Consider the following 22,673-nt stretch of genomic DNA (forward strand, 5'->3'; position numbering starts at 1 on the left):
CTATAGATTCAAACACTTCATCGGTATTGTTATTACTTGATCTTAGTGCTGCCTTCGACACTGTAGACTTCGATATTTTATTAGAGCGCCTTAAAAGCTGTGTTGGTATTTCAGGGTCAGCACTAGGCTGGTTCTATTCCTATCTATCAGACAGGATGCACCGAGTGGTCCATGGCAATGCAACCTCTGAGCTCTATAATGTTACGTGTGGCTTACTTTAAGGAAGTGTTTCCCGTTTCCTCACCTCTGTTACCAGGTGTTTGTGAGTTAAAACTCTGCTCTGATTTTCAGATACCCCTCACCGTGTTGCCGTTTTGATTACTTTATTTGGATGTATGCTTTCACCGATTCTTCAAGATGATATACTTGGTCAGAATGTTTGCCGTTTGATGTGATCTCATAAGATAAACATCTTTCATTAATCTGACCTGCAGACACTGAAGTGATGGAGACTGTTATTCATAATAACAGTGTCGTATTTTATGAGAATCACTGATAGCAGTTTTTTAGGGATTTTTTTTTTTTTAATGCTGTTAATAAATGCATTTGTTTTCAAAAAACATTTTGGGAATATCCACGCTTTACTACCTACTAAAGGCCAAAACCTTTTATGCAATGACCTTTACAGTTCGTTTATATTACTTCACACAAACACTACATCCATCTGCTCCTGGTTCGGCCCCCCGGTCAAAATTTAGAACCCAATTTGGCCCGCAAGTCAAAAAGTTTGCCCACCCCTTGTCTAACGTCACATCACAGCGCCTTAAGTTAGTGATGGTCTGGATGCCCTGCCACACCTCTTGTGGTCTGTTGCTGGCAAGGTGGGTCTCCATCTTTCTCATGTAGTCCGCTTTGGCTTTTTTAATCCCTTTCTTCAGGTCAGCTCGAGTTGAGCTGTAAAGGGCTTTGTTGCCTGACCTGAAGGTAGAGTCGCGGGCCCTGAAGAGTGAGCGGACCTGGCTGGTCATCCAGGGTTTCTAGTTGGGAAAGACCCGGATGGTTTTGTCCACGGATACAGTTCCCATACAGAACTTGATGTAGTCCAGAACTGTCTCTATGAACGTTGCCAGGTCTTGGTGGTGAAATAGGTCCCAGTCAGTGTCTTGGAGGCAAACCTGGAGTTGGCTGAGTGCATTTCCAGGCCAAGTTGTTATAGTCCTTGTGGTGGGCCTGGATCTGCGTCTGAGGGGGTTGTATGCGGGAATGAGTAGCAGGGAGACATGGTCTGACTGTCCAAGGTGGGGGAGGAGCATAGCTCTGTACCCGTGCTTGATGATGGAGTACACGTGGTTCAAAGTCCTTTCTGCTGACCTCCGATAGGCTCCTTCCACTCAGCTGACGAGTTCATGAAATTTTTCGCTCGAAAGATTGAATCCATTAGGGATGAGATCAAGATTACGGTTCCAATCGCTCAGTCGAGACGATCATGCAATAACCCTCTCAAAATTTTAAATGCGTGTCCCTTGAAAGGCTTACACAATTGGTTAGTGCGGCAAAACAAACATGTTTGTTCGACCCGCTTCCAGCCAAACTATTTAAAGAATTATTTCAAATTTTAGGACTGTCCGTCTTAAATATAATGAATCTGTCTGTCTCCTCTGGTATAGTGCCAACAGCCTTTAAATTATCATTATCATTAAACTGCTTCTTAAGCGACCAAATCTCGACCCGGACTGTCTCAGTAATTATAGGCCAGTTTCAAATCTCCCATTCATAGCAAAACTTCTTGAAAAAGAAGTAGCGCAGCAGCTTATTGATTACATGGTCGCCAATAATTGAAATTAATCTTTTCAGTCTGGTTTTAGAGCTAATCATTCCACCGACAGCCCTTGCTAAAGTGACTAATGATCTCCTCATAGCTATAGATTCAAACACTTCATCGGTATTGTTATTACTTGATCTTAGTGCTGCCTTCGACACTGTAGACTTCGATATTTTATTAGAGCGCCTTAAAAGCTGTGTTGGTATTTCAGGGTCAGCACTAGGCTGGTTCTATTCCTATCTATCAGACAGGATGCACCGAGTGGTCCATGGCAATGCAACCTCTGAGCTCTATAATGTTACGTGTGGTGTCCCGCAGGGATCGGTACTCGGACTAATTCTATTTAATATTTATATGATTCCGCTTGGGGACATAATACATAAATATAATATTAGTTTTCAATGTTACGCGGATGACACTCAATTATATATGCCGTTATCGATGACAGATCCTCGGAACTGTTGTAATCTTGAGGCGTGCCTTGCGGATCTAAATTTCCTTCATCTTAACCCAGATAAAACTGAGATGTTGATAATTGGTCCAGCTCGTTATCACCACTTATTTAAGGAAACCACTATAACTACAGGACTGTCTCAGAAAATTAGAACATTGTGGTAAAGTTCATTATTTTCTGTAATGCAATTAAAAAAACAAGAATGTCATACATTATGGATTCATTAGAACCCAACTGAAATATTCCAAGCCTTTTATTATTTTAATATTGCTGATTATGGCATACATCTGAAGAAAACTCAAATATCCTATCTCAAAATTTTAGAATATCATGAAAAAGTATACTAGTAGGGTATTCAACTAATCACTTGAATGGTCTAATTAACTCGAAACACCCGCAAGAGTTTCCTGAGCCTTGAAAAACACTCAGCTTGGTTCAGTAAACTAAATCACAAGTATGGGGAAGACTGCTAATCTGACTGCTGTCCAGAAGACCATCATTGACACTCGCCATCAGGAGGGTAATACACAAAAAGAAATTTCTCAAAGAGCAAGCTGTTCACAGAGTGCATTTTCAAAGCGCATCCACAAAAAGTCTGTTGGAAGGGGGAAATGTGGCAGGTAATGCTGCAGAACCAAAAGAGATGACCGCAGCCTTAACAGCATTGTGAGGAAGAGTCGCTTCCAGAATTTGGGGTGCTTCAAAGACAGTGGATTGAAGCTGGAGTCCAGGTATCAAAAGCGACTGTTCACAGACATGTCTGGGAAATGGGCTACAATAGACTTATTCCCATGGTCAAGCCACTTCTGAACTCAAGACAACGGAAGAAGCGTCTGACTTGGGCTATGGAAAAGAAGCACTGGACAGTTGCAGAGTGGTCCAAAGTCCTCTTTTCAGACGAAAGCAAGTTAAGGCGCCAGAGTCTGGAGTTGCTTGAAATCCAGTGTGAAGTTCCCACAGTCAGCAATGGTTTGGGGAGCCATGTCAGCTGCTGGTGTTGGTCCACTGCTTTTCATCAAGTCCAGAGTAAATGCAGCTGTGTACCAAGAGATTGTGGAGCACTACATGCTTCTGTCTGCTGAAAAGCTCTATGGAAATGATGATTTCATTTTCCAGCATGATCTGGCACCTGCCCAGAGTGCCAAAACCACCAGCAAATGGTGTACTAACCATGGCCTTACTGTCCTCGATTGGCCTGCGAATTCCCCTGACCTGAACCCCATTGAGAATTTGTGGGGTATTGTGAAGAAGCTGAAAGACACCTGACCCAACTATGCAAATGAGCTAAAGGCAGCAATTGAAGCATCCTGGGCATCAATTAAACCTCTGCAATGCGACAGGCTGATTGCCTCCATGCCACGCCGCATTGATGCAGTAATCCGTGCAAAAGGATTCTCAACCAAGTACTGAGTGCATTAATGGACATTTTCAAATGTTTGATTTTGTTTTGCTGTTTTAAATCTTTTTTTTTTTTTTACTTGGTCTGAGGAAATATTAAAAAAAAATTGAGATAGGATATTTGAGTTTTCTTAAGCTGTAAGCCATACTCAACGATATTAAAATAATAAAAGGCTTGCAATATTTCAGTTGATTTGTAATGAATCCAGAATGTATGACATTTTTGTTTTTTAATTGCATTACAGAAAATAAAGAACTTTATCACAATATTCTAATTTTCTGAGACAGTCCTGTATGGATAACCGTACTATCACTCAGAGTGATACTGTAACTAATCTCAGGGTAATATTTGATCAAACGCTCTCCTTTCAAAAGCACATTAAGAACATAACTAGAATTGCGTTTTTTCACCTTTGTAATATTGCTAAGATTCGTCCGATCCTCTCGACCGGTGATGCGGAAACTATTATACATGTGTTTATTACGTCGCGCCTAGACTACTGTAACGCATTATTTTCTTGTCTTCCTAAGTCCAGTATCCAAAGTCTACAGTTAGTACAAAATGTTGCTGCAAGGCTGCTCTCACTGACAAGAAAATTTGATCACATTACCCCAATATTAGCCAACTTACATTGGCTCCCGGTCCATTTAAGATGTGACTTTAAGGTTCTTCTGTTAACCTATAAATCATTGCATGACTCAGCGCCTTCATATCTTGTCGAACTAGTTGTTCCTTACGTTCCGTCTCGTAACCTCCGCTCGCAAAACGCTAGTCTTTTAGTGACTCGAGGGCTAAAAAAAATGTCTGCAGGGTCTAGAGCATTTTCTATTCGGGCTCCAGAGCTTTGGAATGCCCTACCAATGGATATTAGAACTGTCACCTCAGTAAAAACATTTAAGACACGTCTAAAGACACATTTCTATGATATGGCCTTTAGTTAATCTGTAGTGGCCGATTCGGCTGGAGTTTGTGTTTTTGCTCCCTCCCTTCCCCGGCTGGGGAGGTGGTCAGGTGACACCCAAGCTGACAGCGGCTGTCTGGATTCTCGTGGACCAATCATGATGAGGGAACCGCAGCGGATTACCCCCCTCGAAGACACTGCCAGGACAATCGAGGGCACCTCCTGCAGCTCTTCGCTTTGAATTGGACATCCACTTTTTCTTTGATTTTTTTACATTATGTATTTTATATGCCTTCTCTGCACCCATTGCAGCCTGGTGATCCTGAAAGGGGGATCCTCCCATCTGTTGTCCCTTCTCAAGGTTTCTCATTTTTCCCCTAGTAGGGTTTTTTTAAGTTTTTTCCTTGCCCTCTTCGGAGCTTAAGATCAGGGGATGCTTTGAGAATACCGAATTGGCCCGAATATAAGACGACCCCGATTATAAGACGGCCCCCTCTTTTTCAAGACTCAAGTTTGAAAAAAGACTTTTTGAACACCAAATTTAATTTTATACAGAAAATAATTACATCTGAAACAAATGATTATAACAGTATATTCAAGAGAAAAAGTAAGTTATTTTGCCTTACTCAAATCATGCAAACACTGTTTATCACATTTTAATATCTGAAGATTTAAATATGTAAACTAAAGTACAATCACATTTGTAAATGAATGGCTCCTGGTTTTTGAAATGTCTACTGTGATAAAACAACAAAATTGCAATAACTGCATTAACTCAAAGTGATGTCAAACTGTAGTCTTGAAACAAATCTGAATAAGGAAAAACATTGCAATAAAATAATGTCAACTGCTACCCCTATTGTTGGGGAGCCTGAGGACTGTATAGGTGGTTGGCTCGGATGGTTATGCTTTTTTCACCCCCAGGTGTTGGTCAGAACACAGGAGGGAAGACGTGGTTCAGTTTTGATTGCTTTACTGAATTATTAGCAAAAAATAATAATAAATAACCATAAATGAAATACTCTCGGCAACACACCAAACATAAGTCATCGATCGAGATAATAAAATACATTTGCTGGAGACTGTTAGTCGCCGTGCCGCTGCGTAACGGCTACTCATACGATGCGAGGCAAACTTAAAAGAGCGCGGTGGAGCTGTCAATCAAACGGCGCACACACGAAGTAAACTGCGATCGGACAACGGCACAACAGTGGACAGTAGTAACAATGAAATGTATATGCTCACTTTGTGTCAAAGACGCACACGATCACAGCAAAATACCCAAGTCGATATCAGCAATCCTTTAATTTACCGCTGCGCACAAGTGAAAATCGGTATAATGTCTACACCTCGAATATAAGACGACCCCCACTTTTTCAGTCTTATTTCAATGCAAAAAACATCGTCTTATATTCAGGCCAAAACGGTAATTGTCAATTTGTTTTGTATATGTGAAGCCCTTTGAGACTGCTTGGATTTATGGCTATATGAATAAACTTGACTTGACCGGAAAATCAAAGGGAGGTGGTCTATGTTTCTATATTAATGACCGTTGGTGTACTGATGTCACGATGTTGAAAGAGTCTTGCAGCCCTCTCCGAGAAACACTTTTCATAAACTGCCGGCCATTATATTCACCACGGGAGTTCTCTTTAATCGTCATGGTGGCTGTTTACATTCCACCACACGCACGTGCAAGTGAAGCCACGCAGCTGCTGGCTGACCAGGTAACAGACATGGAGAAACTTCTACCAAACTCACTAATCATTGTTCTGGGTGATTTTAACAGAGCAAACCTCGCACACGAACTCCCGAAAAACAGACAGCACATAACGTGTTCCACCAGAGGGGCACAGACACTGGACCACTGCTACACCATAATAAAGGATGCATACCACTCTGTGGTTCGTGCAGCTTTAGGACTCTTGCACCACTGTCTAGTTCATCTGATCCCAGCCTACAGGCAGAAATTTATAACTTCTAAGCCTGTGGTGAGGACTGTGAAGAAGTGGACAGTGGCATCAAAGCAGGACCTCCAAGCCTGCTTTGACTGCATCGATTAGTGAGTTTTTGAAGCTGCAACTTCAGACCTGCATAAACTCACTGACACTGTCACACCATACATCAGTTTTTGTGAAGATTTGTGTGCGCAGACTAAGACCTTCAGCACGTACAACAACGACAAACCTTGGTTTACACCGAACCTCAGGATGCTGCGCAAAGCCAAGGAGGAGGCCTACAGGAGTGGCGAACGGGACCTGTTCAAGCAGACCAGGAACACACTGAACCAAGAGGTCAGGAAAGCCAAGAGGTGTTACGGGGAGAACCTGGAGAGACACCTCTCTGCCAATCCTGATCCCTCAACAGTGTGGAAAGGTCTGCAGAGCATCACGGGCTTCAAGAAACTAACCCCCCGAGGAGGTGTGTCAGATGTTCCGGAGACAAAAGGTCAGGAAGTCACCGGGCCCAAACGGCGTATCCACTTCCTGCTTGAAAGTCTGTGCTGAACAACTGGAAACCACAATCTCTCGGGACCTGAAATGTACCAGCCACATAGACTCTGTCCGGAAGAAGGCCCTGCAGAGGCTGTACTTTCTAAGACAGCTCAGGAAGTTCAACCTGCCACGGGAGCTGCTGAAGACCTTCTATACTGCCATCATCCAGTCTATCCTCTGCACCTCTATCACTGTCTGGTTTGGATCGGCCACCAAACAAGACAAGCACAGACTGCAACGGACAATCAGGACTGCAGAAACGATAATACGAATCAACCTCCCATCTATCCAGGACTTGTACCTGTCCAGGACCAGGAAACGTGCAAGTAACATCTCTACAGACCCTTCTCACCCAAGTTGCAGTCTGTTCGAACTACTCCCCTCCAGACGGCGTTACAGAGCTCTGTACGCCAAAACTAGCAGACACAGAGACAGCTTCGTCCCCCAGGCTGTCGCTCTGATGAACTCACACCACTCTTAGAGTCTCAGAGTTATTGCTGTGCAATAACATCCTGCTCTCAACGCTTTATTTTGAATTGTCTGTATTATGTGTACTATGTGTCCACTCTGCATCCACTGCAGCCTGGTCATCCTAGAAGAGTGATCCTCCCATCTGTGGTCTCTTCTCAAGGTTTCTCATTTCCACTAGTAGGAGTTTTGAGTTTTTCCTTGCCCTCCTGGGAGTTTAAGATCAGGGGATGTTTGAGAATATTTGTCAATTTTCGCACATATCCTGAATGTTGTTAGTCACCTAAATGTTGAACAGATGCTGAGATGTACCAAAGTCAAATTCCTTGTTTGGCATGCTCAAGCATGGCCAATAAAAATTCTTGAATCTTGAATCACAAAGACTCAAGTCCTACATCAACCTCCACCCAACCAACCATCTACCCAACCCACCATAAACGTGGCCACACCCCGCTTGAAACCGTTGACTACATCCCCTACCTTGGCAGCCTTCTTTCATCAAAAGCTGACATAGATTCAAAGATCAACCATCGCCTGAGCTGTGCTAGTGGAGCCTATGCGAGACTCAGGAAAAGAGTCTTTGAAGACCGGGATTTAAAGGCCCAAACAAAGGTCTTGGTCTACAGGGCTGTTGTCCTCCCTACCCTGTTGTATGAAGCTGAGTCATGGACCACCAATAGCCGGCACCTCAAAGCCCTGGAAGGATATCACCAGGGATCTCTGCGGAAGATCCTGAGGATCAGTTGGGAAGACAGACGCACCAACATCAGCGTTCTGGAGGAAGCAAACATACTCAGCATCACTACCACAATAATGCAGCACCAACTCCAATGAACAGGTCATGTAAGACGCATGCCCAACACACGCTTCCCCAAAACAGAAGATGTTCAAGATGGCGGCGCGTGCACACGCAGCGGCCACTCTCTGTCCCGTTCCGTGTTTTGTGAGTGTTTACTGAGTGTTTGTCCGGCAGTTTTGTGTGTATTCGTCTCGTGTGATACGTCGTGCTACTAGTGCGGCGGGCATGTTCTGCTCGACATCGCCGGAAGTGGGTTTTATGGCGTTCTGGACTTTGGTGCAGAGAGATTAAGGGCGCTCGGACTGCTTCGTCATGGAGCGACGCCGGACTGGCCTGCTCTTCCTCCCCCGGTTGGACTGCGTCCTGAGCTCGGACTGCTCCGTCCTGGAGCATTGTTGGGATGCGTCGGCAGCGGGTCTGCGAGGCAGCGGAAGAGGGGCCAGCGCTGAGACGTCGGGCCAGGCTTGCGGCCAACCCAGCTCGCTCAGCCGTGCCTTCCATTCTCCTGGCGTACGTTCGTTCGCGGGACAAGATGGGTTGCGTTCGCCTGATAGGATCCACGAACCGGACAGTGCGTGCCTGCTGTGTGCTCGTGTTCACAGTGGCCTGGTTGACTGTCATCTTACCGGAGTCTGCCGTGCATCGGGAGCGGCTAGCGTGCTATCACGCTTATTGTTCATTGATGTTGACTTCTTGTGTTATTTTTCCTGTGTTGTTTACTTGTATGTGCGTTGTGAACTCTGTCTTGTCACCCTGGGATAGTGAGAAACGTAATTTCGATCTCTTTGTGTGTCTTGACATGCGGAGGAATTGACAGTAAAGGAGACTTTGACTTTGACTTTGAGATCCTCTACTCACAGCTGAAGGAAGGTCAGCGAGCTGCCGGCGGCCGAAAGAAAAGCTTCATGGTCAACATCAACATCAGTCTGAAGAAGTTTCACGTCACATCAAATGACTGGGAGCACCTTGCACTGGACAGGTGCACTTGAAAAAAATCCTTGCAGGAAGGAGCTATATACCATGAAATGGAACTCCGTAGCGTCGCAGAGACGAAGCGAAAGCACGGCAAGGAAAGACAGAAAAAGGCTCCACCACCACAAACAACCTTGACTTTCCCCTGCCCACACTGCACCAAAATATGTGGATTGTGGATCGGCCTCCACAACCATCTGAGGACCCACAAGTAGATGACCCTATGAAGAGGACAGTCATACTTGCTTCGAGTGACCGCCAATGAGTGTGTGTGTGTGTGTGTGTAAAATAAAAAAATATAAAATATAAAAAATAAAAAAAGGTATTAATAAAAGTGAAGACAATTTGCAATTTTAGTAATGACACGAATCTGTTGCACAATTTGTCTTCGGGGGCCACACAAAATGAATTGGCGGGCCGTATCTGGCCCCCGGGCCTTGAGTTTGACACCTGTGATTTAAACCCTAGTATGAAACCCTAGTGCCTCCAGTATCACCCTCACTGTCCCCCCATTTCGTGTCAACTATGGGGGCCAAAGCTTTCAGTCGCTCTGCCCCTCGCCTCTGTAATTCCCTCCCCCCAGACATCAGAAACATTGACTCATCAAACTGTTCATATCCCACCTCAAAACCCACCTGTTTAGGCAGGCATATGTCTAAATTCATCACTCCGCTGTAAATGTTCTTTGCTTTTAGACTCTTTTCTTTTCTTTTAATTGTGCTTGCAATTTTATGTGTGTACGGCGACCTTCAGTGCCTTGAAAGGCGCCTTATGAATAAAATACATTATTATTATTATTATTATCATTATTATATGTACTTTTTGAAAAAAAATTAAATAAATTGTTTCTTTAATTTATTTGCATTTTATTAAACCTACAAATGTGTCAGATCATTTTGCCGGACCCTGTATGTATGTATGTATGTATGTATGTATGTATGTATAAACCGTACTTTTCGGGCTTTAAGTCAGGTTTTTTTTCATACTTTGGGTGACTTATACTCAGGAGCGACTTATGTGATTTTTTTCATAAATTTTTACTTGATCATTAACACTTTACTTACTTACTAGTATAGTTGATCACTTCACATGTTATTTTCACTTTAAACCGCATGAGGGCACACTATGGCTGTGGAATAATTGGAGCCTCACTGACAATGAGTTCAATTCACTGACTTCCGGAGTCAGGAGATTTAATGATTTGGAGTGACACAGAAGGTTCGATAAACTTGTTATTTATGTTATACACTGCTCAAAAAAATTAAAGGAACACTTTTGACAGTTTAATGTCTCAGGAACAAAAGGATGCCACATCTTTTGATAGAAATAAAAGTTTTCAGCCTTCAGAGGGCTCAGTATACAGACACCCCAAAAATCAAAGTGAAAAAATGATATGGCAGGCTCGTCTTTTTTGCCTAAATTCAATTTCTGCAACTCAAAATTATTTTCAATATCTTGTGTGCCCCACGTTAGAGTAGCAACGTGCATGTTGTTAGACTTCAGTAGTTTCCGATTTTCTAGGGAGGCCGTGAAGGCTATCTATCTACCGTAATTTTCGGACTATAAGTCGCGTTTTTTTTCATAGTTTGGGTGGGGGGGTCGACTTATACTCAGGAGCGACTTATATATGGTTTTTTTTCACACATTTTTACTTGATCATTAACACATCACTTACAAGTATAGTTGACCACTTCACATGTTATTTTTAGTATAGTTGATCACTTCACATGCCTTTATATCTTTATCTTGAACATATTATAGTATGAATATATTGGCTTACAACACTTCAAAGACTTTCTAACTAACGCGCTTTGGGGTTGATGCAAGTCCCAAATTCTGGACTCCAAAGTCCGCGTAAAATCGAGGTTCAGCTGTAATACTATTACCGTATTTCAAAATCATCACTTTTCTAGACACCCCAAAAATGACATGTTTGTTCAATCATTAGCATTGCATTGTCAAAAAAAAGAAAGCCATTTTCAACAGACTGGTCAGTAATTGTATAGAAAAAATAAACACAAATGTGAACTGAACAGTAGTTTGTATTTAAGAAAAAACATGAAATTCACCAAATTGTGACTTAGGATGTTCAAGCGCTAAGCAAGCAATATACAGGTACTGTATAGGAGCATAAATGCATAATTTATGTAAATTTAATGGATAATTTTAATCTTTTTGAACCAGATGATCTCACTGAGAGAAGAGATTTCTATCCAAGAGAGACCTCGCCAACTTGTTAAAAGACCAAAGGCAATACGAACGAGTTAATAATAACTATATACCATGATACCAAGAGAATGAGTTAAAAACGATTTACTAAAGGCAAGGAGCCAAGTTCTTTAAGTTACACGTCTTTTTGAATGCTATTCCAGGAAAGTGGAGCAGATCATGAGAAAGCCCATTTTCCAAGTTAACTTGGAAGAGAGAAAGCACCATCTAAGATCTGAAGCTGCAATTACTAATAGAACTTTGTACAATCAGAGAGCAGATCAAAATGTAAATTGAGATTATACAGTATCTAGGATAGCCTAGCAGATGTAAAGATATCCTATGATTTTATCCTAATACATGTGTATGTACATACATGCACACACGCGGATGTGCACACAAAATGGGAGGGAAAAGTATGGGAATCCATTGGATTTCTTAAATTTCTGCATTAATTGGTCATTACATGTCGTGTGTTCATCTAAATCACGACGATAAACTGTCTAATTGAACCTTTCCCACACAAAAATTTTCATATATTTAAACAGGGAGAAAAAAAATAATGAACCCTTGGATTTAATAAGTGGCTGACATTTTTTTGGCAGCAATAACCTGTACTAAATAGATCAGACGTGACCAACAATCAGAATGAATTCTTGACCATTTCACTTATCAAAATGATTGCTGTTTAGCGAGAGTCCTGGGATGTCTGATGTGAGTAACTCTCGAGGTTATGCCACAAGATCTCAATTTGGTTGTGGACAGGATTGACTGGGTCACTCCTTAACACATACATTTTTCTTTTGAAGTAATTCTGTTGTTCATTTGCTTTTGAGTGGATGATTGTCCTCTTGTGAGTGCGAGTGCGGATAGTTGTTCATCATGCCCTGCGATTGGCTGGCAACCAGTTCGAGGTGTCCCCCGCCTACTGCCCGATGAGTGTTGGGATAGGCTCCAGCCCGCCTGCGACCCCGGTGGGGACAAGCGATACAGAAAATGGATGGATGGATTGTCCTATTGCAACACCCATCCTCATTTGAAATTCAACTGATGGACAGATGGCCTCAAGTTCCTCGTCAAAGTTTCTTCAAATTTATTAACCAATTTTTCAATTGATGATAAGTTGTCCAATCCCTAAGAAGCAAAGCACACCCGTACCATGATGCTCGCTCCATCATGCTTCACAGTTGGAATAAGGTAATCTATGAACTGACGTTGATGGGCAGCTCACATATACAGTGGGGGAAATAAGTATTTGACCCCTTGCTGATTTTGCAGGTTTCCTCACTTGCAAAGAATGCAACAATCTATCATTTTAATCATACGTACATTCTAACAGTGAAAGACGGAATTCCAAAGAAAATTCCAGAAATTCACATCATATGAATTTATAAAAATTGATAACCGTCTGATGAGGAAAAACAAGTATTTGAACCCCTGGACAAACAGCATGTTAATATTTTGTAGAAAAGCCATTATTGGCCAGCACAGATGTCAAACGGTTTTTGTAGATGGTGACAAGCTTTGTGCACATTTCGGCAGGGATGTTGGCCCACTCCTCCCTGCAGACAGCCTCCAAATCATTCAGGTTCCGAGGTTGTCGCCTGGCAACTCGAATTTTAAGCTCCCTCCAAAGATTTTCAATTGGATTCAGGTCTGGAGACTGGCTACACCACTCCAGAACCTTGATGTGCTTCTTCTTCAGCCACTCTTTTGTTGCTTTGGCGGTGTGCTTGGGATCGTTGTCGTGCTGAAACACCCATCCTCGACCCATCTTCAGCTCTCTCACTGAGGGAAGGAGATGTTGGTCCAGAATTCTACGATACATGGCCCCGTCCATCCTCCCCTCAATACGATGGAGTTGTCCCGTCCCCTTGGCTGAAAAGCACCCCCAACGCATGATGTTGCCACCACCATCCTTGACGGTGGGGATGGTGTTCTTTGGGTTGTACTCGGTGTTCTTTGCCCTCCAAACACGACGAGTTGAGTTGAGGCCAAAAAGTTCTATTTTGGTCTCATCTGACCACATCACCTTATTCCAGGCCTCTTCTGAGTCGTCCAGGTGTTGAATGGCGAACTTCATGCAGGCCTGTACATGTTTCTTCTTGAGCAGGGGGACCTTGCGTGCGCGGCAGGATTTCAATCCATGACGGCGTAGTGCGTTACCAACCGTTTCTTTTGTAACTGTGGTCCCAGCTGCCTTCAGTTGATTCATCATTTCCCCCCTTGTGGTTTTGGGATAATTCCTCACCATTCGCATGATCAAGGAGACCCCACGAGGTGAGATCTTGTGTGGAGGCCCAGACCGAGGGAGGTTGGCGGTGGTGTGGTGCTTCTTCCATTTCCTGATAACTGCACCGACAGTTGATCTTTTCTCTCCAAGTTGCTTTCCGATTCTCTTGTAGCCCATCCCAGCCTTGTGCAGATCAACAATCCAGTCCCCAGACCTGAATCCAATAGAAAATCTTTGGAGGGAGCTTAAAATTCGAGTTGCCAGGCGACAACCTCGGAACCTGAATGATTTGGAGGCTGTCTGCAGGGAGGAGTGGGCCAACATCCCTGCCGAAATGTGCACAAAGCTTGTCACCAACTATAAAAACCGTTTAACATCTGTGCTGGCCAATAATGGCTTTTCTACAAAATATTAACAGGCTGTTTTTCCAGGGGTTTAAATACTTGTTTTTCCTCATCAGACCGTTATCAATTTTTATAAATTCATATGTTGTGAATTTCTGGAATTTTCTTTGGGATTCTGTCTCTCACTGTTAGAATGTACATATGATTAAAATAGTAGATCGTTGCATTCTTTGTAAGTGGGCAAACCTGCAAAATCAGCAAGGGGTCAAATACTAATTTCCCCCACTGTATACTAATCATATCAAACCAGCAGTGAATGAGTAAATCTATCCCAGACGTAGCCTTTCCCTCTACATATTTTCAACCTTCCCGGAAAAATAGAACACATTACAACTCCCCAAACAAAAATATGTCCAAACTGAAACACTTAGCATCTCTTAGCTCATTTAAGACAGGACCGCGTTACGACATTTCAACCACTAGAGCACTGTTACACATTTCTACCTTTAACACTGAGAGCACAGATGCGTCATTTTTGTTTTCCTTGACTAATTCTTGATCCCGTAGTCAATGAAATGCATCAGAATTATCACTTCACGGCACTTTTGGTTTGTAGAATTTTTAAAAAAGTGACAACATATTTAAGGACTTCAAACCAGGCGAACCATGAGAGAGGTTTTGTGGATAAAAAATATGTTAGCGGACAACGGGGAAGAAGATGATTTTTGAAGGCTTCAAGTCAGAATGGAGGATTAATTTTAATCGAGGCTGTTTCAAACGCACCCGTAATGGTATAATTTTTTTAATTATACAGAATATTTATATAAATTAACTCAGGTTTGGTGAAAGCCTCAAGGGTAAGCTCTCAAATGTTTTTGGAATTATTATTAATTATCAGCTACAGGGGCTGAGATATCAATTATTTAGTAGGCATTGACAATATTGTTGAATTTCCAGGAACACTTCAGGTTTTCGGGAGTGCTTCTTAGGCATGTTCTGCCAGGCACTTTAGGCCTTAATGGGTTATTGGTAAATCTGTCAACAGAGATGTTGGCATGTGCCAGTGATTTCTGTAAGTCATGAGTTGACACTCGGGTTCTTTTTTCTTTTTACCTCACTGAGCATTCTGCGCTGAGCTCTTGCAGTCATCTATAGGATGGCCACTCCATGGAAGAGAAGCAACAATGCTGAAGTTTCTCCATTAATAGGCACTTTTTCTAACTGTGGAATGATGAACATGAAGAATTCAGAGATACTTTTGTCAGCATTACACAATTTATAAATAAAGTCCTGACCTCAACCCAACTGAAATGGTGTGGCATGACCTTATGAGCTAATCACACCAGACATCTTAGGAACCTTGCGGAGCTGCAACAATTTTGTAGAGGAATGGTTCAAAATTCCTCCTCATTGTTGTGCAGGCCCGGTCTGCAACTCCAGGAAAGGTTTTATGAAGGTTATTATTGCCAAAGCAGAGTCAACCAGTTATTAAATCCTAGAGTTTACGTTTTCCTCCTGTCCTGACCTGTGAACATGCAAATGTTTTCATTAAAAAAAATAATGTTTGTGTGGTAATCGGCTGGCAACTGGTTCAGGTTGTCCTCCGCCTACTGCCCGATGACTGCTGGGATAGGCTCCAGCACGCCCGCGACCCCCGTGGGGACAAGCGGTAAAGAAGATGGATGGATGGATGGATGGATGGATGGATGGATGGATGGATGGATGGATGGATGGTATGAGTTTAAGCATCCTGCTCATTCTTGTGATTTCGATGAACATTTTATGACCAATTTATGCAGAAGTGCATGACCAACCCAAAAGGTTCACTTATTTTTCATCCTACTGTACAGACACACAAGATCCGATTCTGTAAAATAAACGCTGATTTGCTAATACAACACTCTTGTCTAAAGTAAATAATATTAACGTAACCGATGATGGAGGGCTCTGAAATCTGGATAGTGTCAACTAAAATTAATAATTCACCGTCAGTGCACCTGGCATCGTTTACTGGCATTAGTTACAAATTATAAAAACAATAACAGCAATTCACCAAGTTCATTAGCACTTAATTTATGAACGATGTTGTGTTTTGTTCAAGATGTCCGTCGTTGAGCAAGGAAAACAACGACTAAGTATATCGCAACTTATGTTTACTTTTTGTACGTACGGCATGATTCTGTTGCAACCTGACACCGATCCAACATCAGCAACTTTTTGGCAAGGATGTAACAAGGATTTGCCAACTAATCTACGAGTGCTAAAAGTCTAGTTTCTTTGATAGCTGTACGAAATGTTGACATAAGATATATATTTATTAGTTAAGTCTAAATTTGTAGTGATCCTACGTAACGTAGCGGTGTTAGCATTAGCAATTAGCTTTCTTAGGTGCTAAATACCGTCATATAAAACAGAAGTCCTTGGTGAGTAAGAGCAGCAAAATAATCTATTTCAGGTAATTGTAACGTGCAATTGCAACTCATCGGTGTGTTATTGCCTTCATCTTACCTTGCTGTGCTGTGCAATCAATAAGGACGCTCCACAGCTAACGTAACCTGGGCCTGATTTAGCCGTAAATTGACAGTACAAGAAAAGCCAATTTCACTTTACTAAACAATGTTTTCTAATCCCTCTGTCACTCGAAACAATGTGCAGACGATTCTCGAAACCGGGTTAGATTCCAGATTACTAGGTCGTATGCATGCCTTACTTATGTTTTGGTTTGTATCAGTACTTTGCTACCATCAATGTAGCTTTCCGGCGCGCAGTCTCGTACCAAAACAGACACTGCGGGTCAAAGCGTCAACCGCTGTGACGTCACGAGGGCCAAACCCCATTATTCAAGATTCAAGAGTTTTTATTCGCCATGTTTGAGCGTGCCAAACAAGGAATTTGACTTCGGTAAATCACAGCCTCTGTTCAACATTTAGGTGACTAACAACAACACTCAGGACATGTGAAAAATGGCAGACATTCTCAAACATCCCCTGATCTTCAACTCCCAAGAGGGCAAGGAAAAACTCAAAACTCCAGCTAGGGGAAATGAGAGACCTTGAGAAGAGACCACAAATGGGAGGGTCCCTCTTCTAGGATGACCAGGTTGCAATGGATGCAGAGAGGACACATAGTACAAACAGTGTAGACAATTCAAAAAAGGTGTGGAGAGCAGGATGTTATTGCACGGTAATGACTCTGAGACTCTAAGAGTGGTGTGAGTTCATCAGAGCAACAGCCTGGGGGAAGAAGCTGTCTCTGTGTCTGCTGGTTTTAGCGTACAGAGCTCTATAACGCCGTCCGGAGGGGAGTAGTTCAAACAGACTGCAACCTAGGTGAGAAGGGTCTGTAGAGATGTTACTTGCACGTTTCCTGGACCTGGACAGGTACAAGTCTTGCATAGATGGGAGGTTGCTTCCAATTATCTTTTCTGCAGTCCTGATTATCAGAATATCAAGCGCTTGACACAAAACCTGAAAGTAAACAGAAATTTTACCAGAAATAGCCGTTTCAATAGATCATTCGAAAAAGTCGTCTCAATAAATGACAGTAAACTATCAATTAAAAAATGTCTCCTCGAGAGGAGACTGTTATGTGAACTTCACATACTCCATATTTGAACAGAACTGCTTCTCAGTTAAAGCTCTTTTCCATTAACTGTTTGAGATTGTAACAGTCTGAAACAGTTTAAATTGAAAGATGGTCAGACCTGCAATCACAATAGATATCAATGATAGTAAATAGGTAAATATTTGTAAATATGGAAATAATTGTGTCTCTGTGATGTATCAGGACTTTTGTTGACGGCCTCTTTTGCTAGTACTTTTGGAAGACTTTTAAGTGTGATGAACAACAGCAAAAACAAATATACTGAAAATAACCACAGCCACCGCACTTCTGTTACCCTGCATTCTGCACTTTACTAAACCTTGTCCACTCAATGTGTAAAAGCCACTAATTGGTGTGAAGGTGTTCCAGTCATTTCCAGTTCACATGTAGTAAGTGTGATTTTAACAAGAATAGCAAAAAATACAGTCAAACCTTGGTTTTTGACCACAATCCATTCCAGAAGGCGGTTCGAGAAGCGAATCGGTCAAATTCCGAATCTATTTTTCCCATTACAAATAATAGATTTTTTTAATCCGTTTCAAGACAAAAAAAACCTGCCTTTTTTAAGCATTGTTTCATTTGCGCATATTTGTCCGATCGCGCAACTGCAGCTCACCGCCGAACACGCAACCGTAGCGCGTCACCCACCGTGCAACTGCACCGCGCTGGTCGCATTATTGTGACAGAGCCATCGCTGAAATGGCCTAGTAGTAGAGTGTCCGCCCTGAGACTGGAAGGTTGTGGGTTCAAACCACAGCCGGGTCATACCAAAGACTATAGAAATGGGAACCATTGCCTCCCTGCTTGGCACTCAGCATTAAGGGTTGGAATTGGGGGGGTTAGATCACCAAATGATTCCCGAGCGCGGCACCGCTGCTGCTCACTGCTCCCCTCTCCCCCAGGGGATGGATCAAAATCACATGGGGATGGGTTAAATGCAGAGGACAAATTTCACCACACCCAGATGTGTGTGTGACGATGATCATTGGGCCTTTAACTTTAAAACATATTTTTAAAGTCCTGATGTACTTTCCAAAATTTAACAAACAGGCGATTCTCCAGGAGACGCGGCAGCACCAGGCGGACATGACGGCGATGTTCGGAGACGTTCCGTGAATAAATAAGGATGTCATCGAGGTAAACAAAGACAAATATGTTGAGAAAGTCCGGAGTACGTTGTTGAATAGGGCTTGAAACACTGCGGGGGCGTTGCAGAGTCCAAAGGGCATGACGAGGTACTCGAAGTGCCCCAGCGGGGTCTTGAAAGGGGTCTTCCACTCATCACCCTGGCGTATCCTGACCAGATGATATGCATTTCTGAGATCTAGCTTGGTGATGACGGTGGACTCCTGGACGGGTTCGAATGCTGATGAAATGAGGGCAAGAGGATACCTGTTCTTGACGGTGATGAGGTTGAGGCCACAGTAGTCGATACAAGGGTGGAGAGTCTTATCAAAGTCAAAGTCTCCTTTATTGTCAATTCCTCCGCATGTCAAGACACACAAAGAGATCGAAATTACGTTTCTCACTAACCCAGGGTGACAAGACAGAGTTCGCAACGCACATACAAGTAAACAAAACAGGAAAAATAAAACAAGAAGATGAACAATAAAAGTGATAGCACGCTAGCCGCTCCCGATGCACAGCAGAGTCCGGAAAGATGACAGTCAACCAGGCCACTGTGAACACGAGCACACAGCAGGCACGCACTGTCCGGTTCGTGGATCCTATCAGGCGAACACAACCCATCTTGTCCTCCCGCGAACGAACGTACGCCAGGAGAATGGAAGGCACGGCTGAGCGAGCTGGGTTGGCCGCAAGCCTGGCCCGACGTCTCCGCGCTGGCCCCTCTTCCGCTGCCTCGCAGACCCGCTGCCGACGCATCCCAACAATGCTCCAGGATGGAGCAGTCCGAGCTCACGACGCAGTCCAACCGGGGGAGGAAGAGCAGGCCAGTCCGGCATCACTCCATGACGAAGCAGTCCGAGCGCCCTTAATCTCTCCGCACCAAATTCCAGAACGCCATAAAACCCACTTCCGCCGATGTTGAGCAGAACATGCCCGCCGCACTCGTAGCACGACGTATCACACGAGACGAACATACACAAAACTGCCGGACAAACACTCAGTAAACACTCACAAAACACCGAACGGGACAGAGAGTGGCCGCTGCGTGTGCACGCGCCGCCATCTTATTCTTTTTGCCCACAAAGAAGAAACCTGCCCCCAGGGGTGAGGAGGAAGGGCGAATGATGCCAGGGGAGAAGCTCTATGGCGCAATCATAGGGGCGATGTGGCGGTAAGGATGAAGCCTTGGTCTTGTTGATGACGTCATGATGGCGCCGCGGATGGCCGCCACGGTGAGTCGCTCTTCTGGTATTTTCTCTTCTGTTCTCTCTGATTCAGACTGTTTGTCGGAGATTTTAGCCGGAGCGACGGTGCTATACAAGCTAGCGCGACGACGGCGACACGGAAAATGAGCCGGAGCCCTCGTAAAGAGAGGGCAGAGAGGGTTCCGTTCTGCCCTACCGTCAATTCATCTGGCGAATGTCCGCTCCCTGGCGAACAAGATGTACGAGCTGCTGCTCCTCACTTCAAGGAACACGGACTTCAGCAGATTCGCCGCACTGTGTTTTGTTGAAACGTGGCTTAGCGAACGAACCCCCCACCACGCCGTGGAGTTAGCTGGGTTTCGGCTAACACGTGCAGATCGCAGCGTGGAGCTCTCCGGAAAATCAAAGGGAGATGGTCTCTGTTTCTACATTAATGACCGTTGGTGTATTGATGTCACGGTGTTGAAAGAGTTTTGCAGCCCTCTCCTAGAAACACTTTTCATAAACTGCCGGCCATTCTATTCACCACGGGAGTTCTCCTTGATCGTCATGGTGGTTGTTTACATTCCACCACACGCACGTGCGAGTGAAGCCACGCAGATGCTGACTGACCAGGTGACAGACATGGAGAAACTTCTACCAAATTCACTAATCATTGTTCTGGGTGATCTTAACAGGGCGAACATCGCACACGAACTCCCCAGATACAGACAGCACATAACGTGTCCCACCAGATGGGCACAGACATTGGACCACTGCTACACTGTAATTAAGGATGCATACCACTCTGTGGCTTGTGCAGCTTTAGGACTCTCGGACCACTGTCTAGTTCATCTGATCCCGGCCTACAGGCAGAAACTAAAGACTTCTAAGCCTGTGGTGAGGACTGTAAGGAAGTGGACAGTGGAGTCAAGGCAGGACCTCTGTTAGAGATTCGCTCACTCCAACTTATTTTGCAAGAACCACACGGGAGACAAATAAGTCCTTTTAGACACCTGCAGGTGGAGAGTCCATTCGTCGCTGTGCGTACAGCAATGTTCGAATGGAGGTCTGAACTCTCCACCCTGCAAGGGCATATTTATTAAGAGAAACAGAGTGGGGGTATGAGTAGGTTGAATAGAAAGCCCTGTCCTCTAGTCAAAACATATCAGGGGATGTTTTACGACCTTGTGGAGGATGCGACAAGGTAGGTTATTTATTACCGGTTGCATTCCAACATAATCATACGATAAGGATAATCTGAAAAACCCTAACATCTCCCTCCTGTTTTATCATATGATTATGCCACCCCAAACAACAACGACAAGTAAAAAAAAACATATATACATGTATAATGAAGAAAGAAGAATAGCAAAAATAAAAAACACAACAAACAATGATAGCAACACTTTCCAGTGAATATGAGGTAATACCTCAATACCCCAGATCAAACTTATTGTGTAAGCGAAAAACCTGCTGGCCAGATGTTATTAGCAGGAAAATTCTCACACGGTCCCTCTGCCTTAGGCGACCAGAATGCTATCCATAAAAAAATAAAAAGAAAAGCACAGAAACAGTACATCATTGTATCCATTACTTGCGAAGCATTTTTGATGGTCAAATCAACAAGTTTCCGTAAAACATGCTCAACAGAACAGCATCTACGCAACCCACGTTTCATTATCGTTATCACATCTGTCACGTCTAAGAAGTTGTATATGTGCTCGCATTTTCGTCAGCTGACGATGTTCTAGTCTGTAGGTGTGGTCTGTCACTCACACTGGTGCACACACTCGTGTCCAGTTGGCAGGCAGCATCGGACAACTCTTGTGACCACAAAACCACGATCCATTCTGAACAGGCACGTGCACTCATAGGATGCAGGTGAGGCAGTGCTTCCGAACTTCTGGACGAAGTAGGTCCCGTCCGATGGTGCAGCCATGTTGGTAGTAGAGCCCTTACAGCTTGAAAAATTTGGTTCGTCTAATGAGTGTTCGTCCGACAGTCTTATGTGTTCGTCTCGCCGTGCTTTATCGTGCTACAAGTACAGCAGGCAGGTTCTGCTCGACATCGGCAGAAGTGGGTTTTGTGGCGTTCTGGACTTTGAAGCGGCGACATTAAAGGCGCTCGGACTGCTACGTCCTGAAACGTGGCCGACCTCGCCCGCTATTCCTCCCCCGGTTGGGAGCCGTCGGAAACGGTGTGCGAGGAGGCAGAAGAGGGGCAAGTGCGGAGGCATCCGGGCCAGGCTGGCGGCCAAACCAGCGCGCCCGGCGGTGCCCTCCATTCTTCTGGCGAATGTTCGATCGCTGGACAACAAAATGGATTACGTTCGCCTGCTGAGGTCTACGAACCGGACGGTGCGGAACTGCTGTGTGCTCGTGTTCACCGAGACCTGGTTGACTGACAACAGTCCGGACTCTGCCGTGCATCTGGAGCAGCTAGCGTGCTATCGGGCGGACCGTGCCATTGTACGAGAGGGAAAGTTGCGAGGAGGTGGAATATGCGTCTACATCCGAGAAGAATGATGCCGGGACTCTGTGGTGGTATGTAAGCACTGCTCGCCACTTGCGGAGTTTGTGATCATCAAGTGTCGTCCTTTTTACCTGCCGAGGGAATTTACCGCAATTCTGCTAGTCGCGGTATACATCCCGCCTTCCAACATCGAAGGCGACAGGATTGCGGCGCTTGGTGAACTGTACCAGGCTGTCAGTGAACAGCAG

The 22,673-nt window shown here is 44.0% G+C and overlaps 1 protein-coding gene across 15 annotated transcripts in view; it reads right to left on the reverse strand.

Moving 5' to 3' along the window:
• The window catches only part of LOC125980798 (ETS-related transcription factor Elf-2), a 103,751-nt gene extending 86,917 nt beyond the window's left edge, over window positions 1-16,834 (reverse strand). For 5 of the 15 annotated variants that reach the window (XM_068651927.1, XM_068651926.1, XM_068651922.1 and 2 more), the window contains exon 1: window positions 16,544-16,833. The gene's annotated coding sequence lies outside the window, so the exon portion shown is untranslated. Of the gene's footprint in view, window positions 1-8,123; window positions 8,254-15,148; window positions 15,257-15,330; window positions 15,481-16,543 lie in introns of those variants that run through there. The other 10 variants (XM_068651915.1, XM_068651914.1, XM_068651920.1 and 7 more) reach the window with 10 other exon arrangements.
• Window positions 16,835-22,673: the final 5,839 nt, after the last annotated feature.

The sequence above is a fragment of the Syngnathus scovelli genome, chromosome 1 (genome assembly GCF_024217435.2).
Source record: "Syngnathus scovelli strain Florida chromosome 1, RoL_Ssco_1.2, whole genome shotgun sequence".
Lineage (NCBI taxonomy): Eukaryota > Metazoa > Chordata > Actinopteri > Syngnathiformes > Syngnathidae > Syngnathus > Syngnathus scovelli.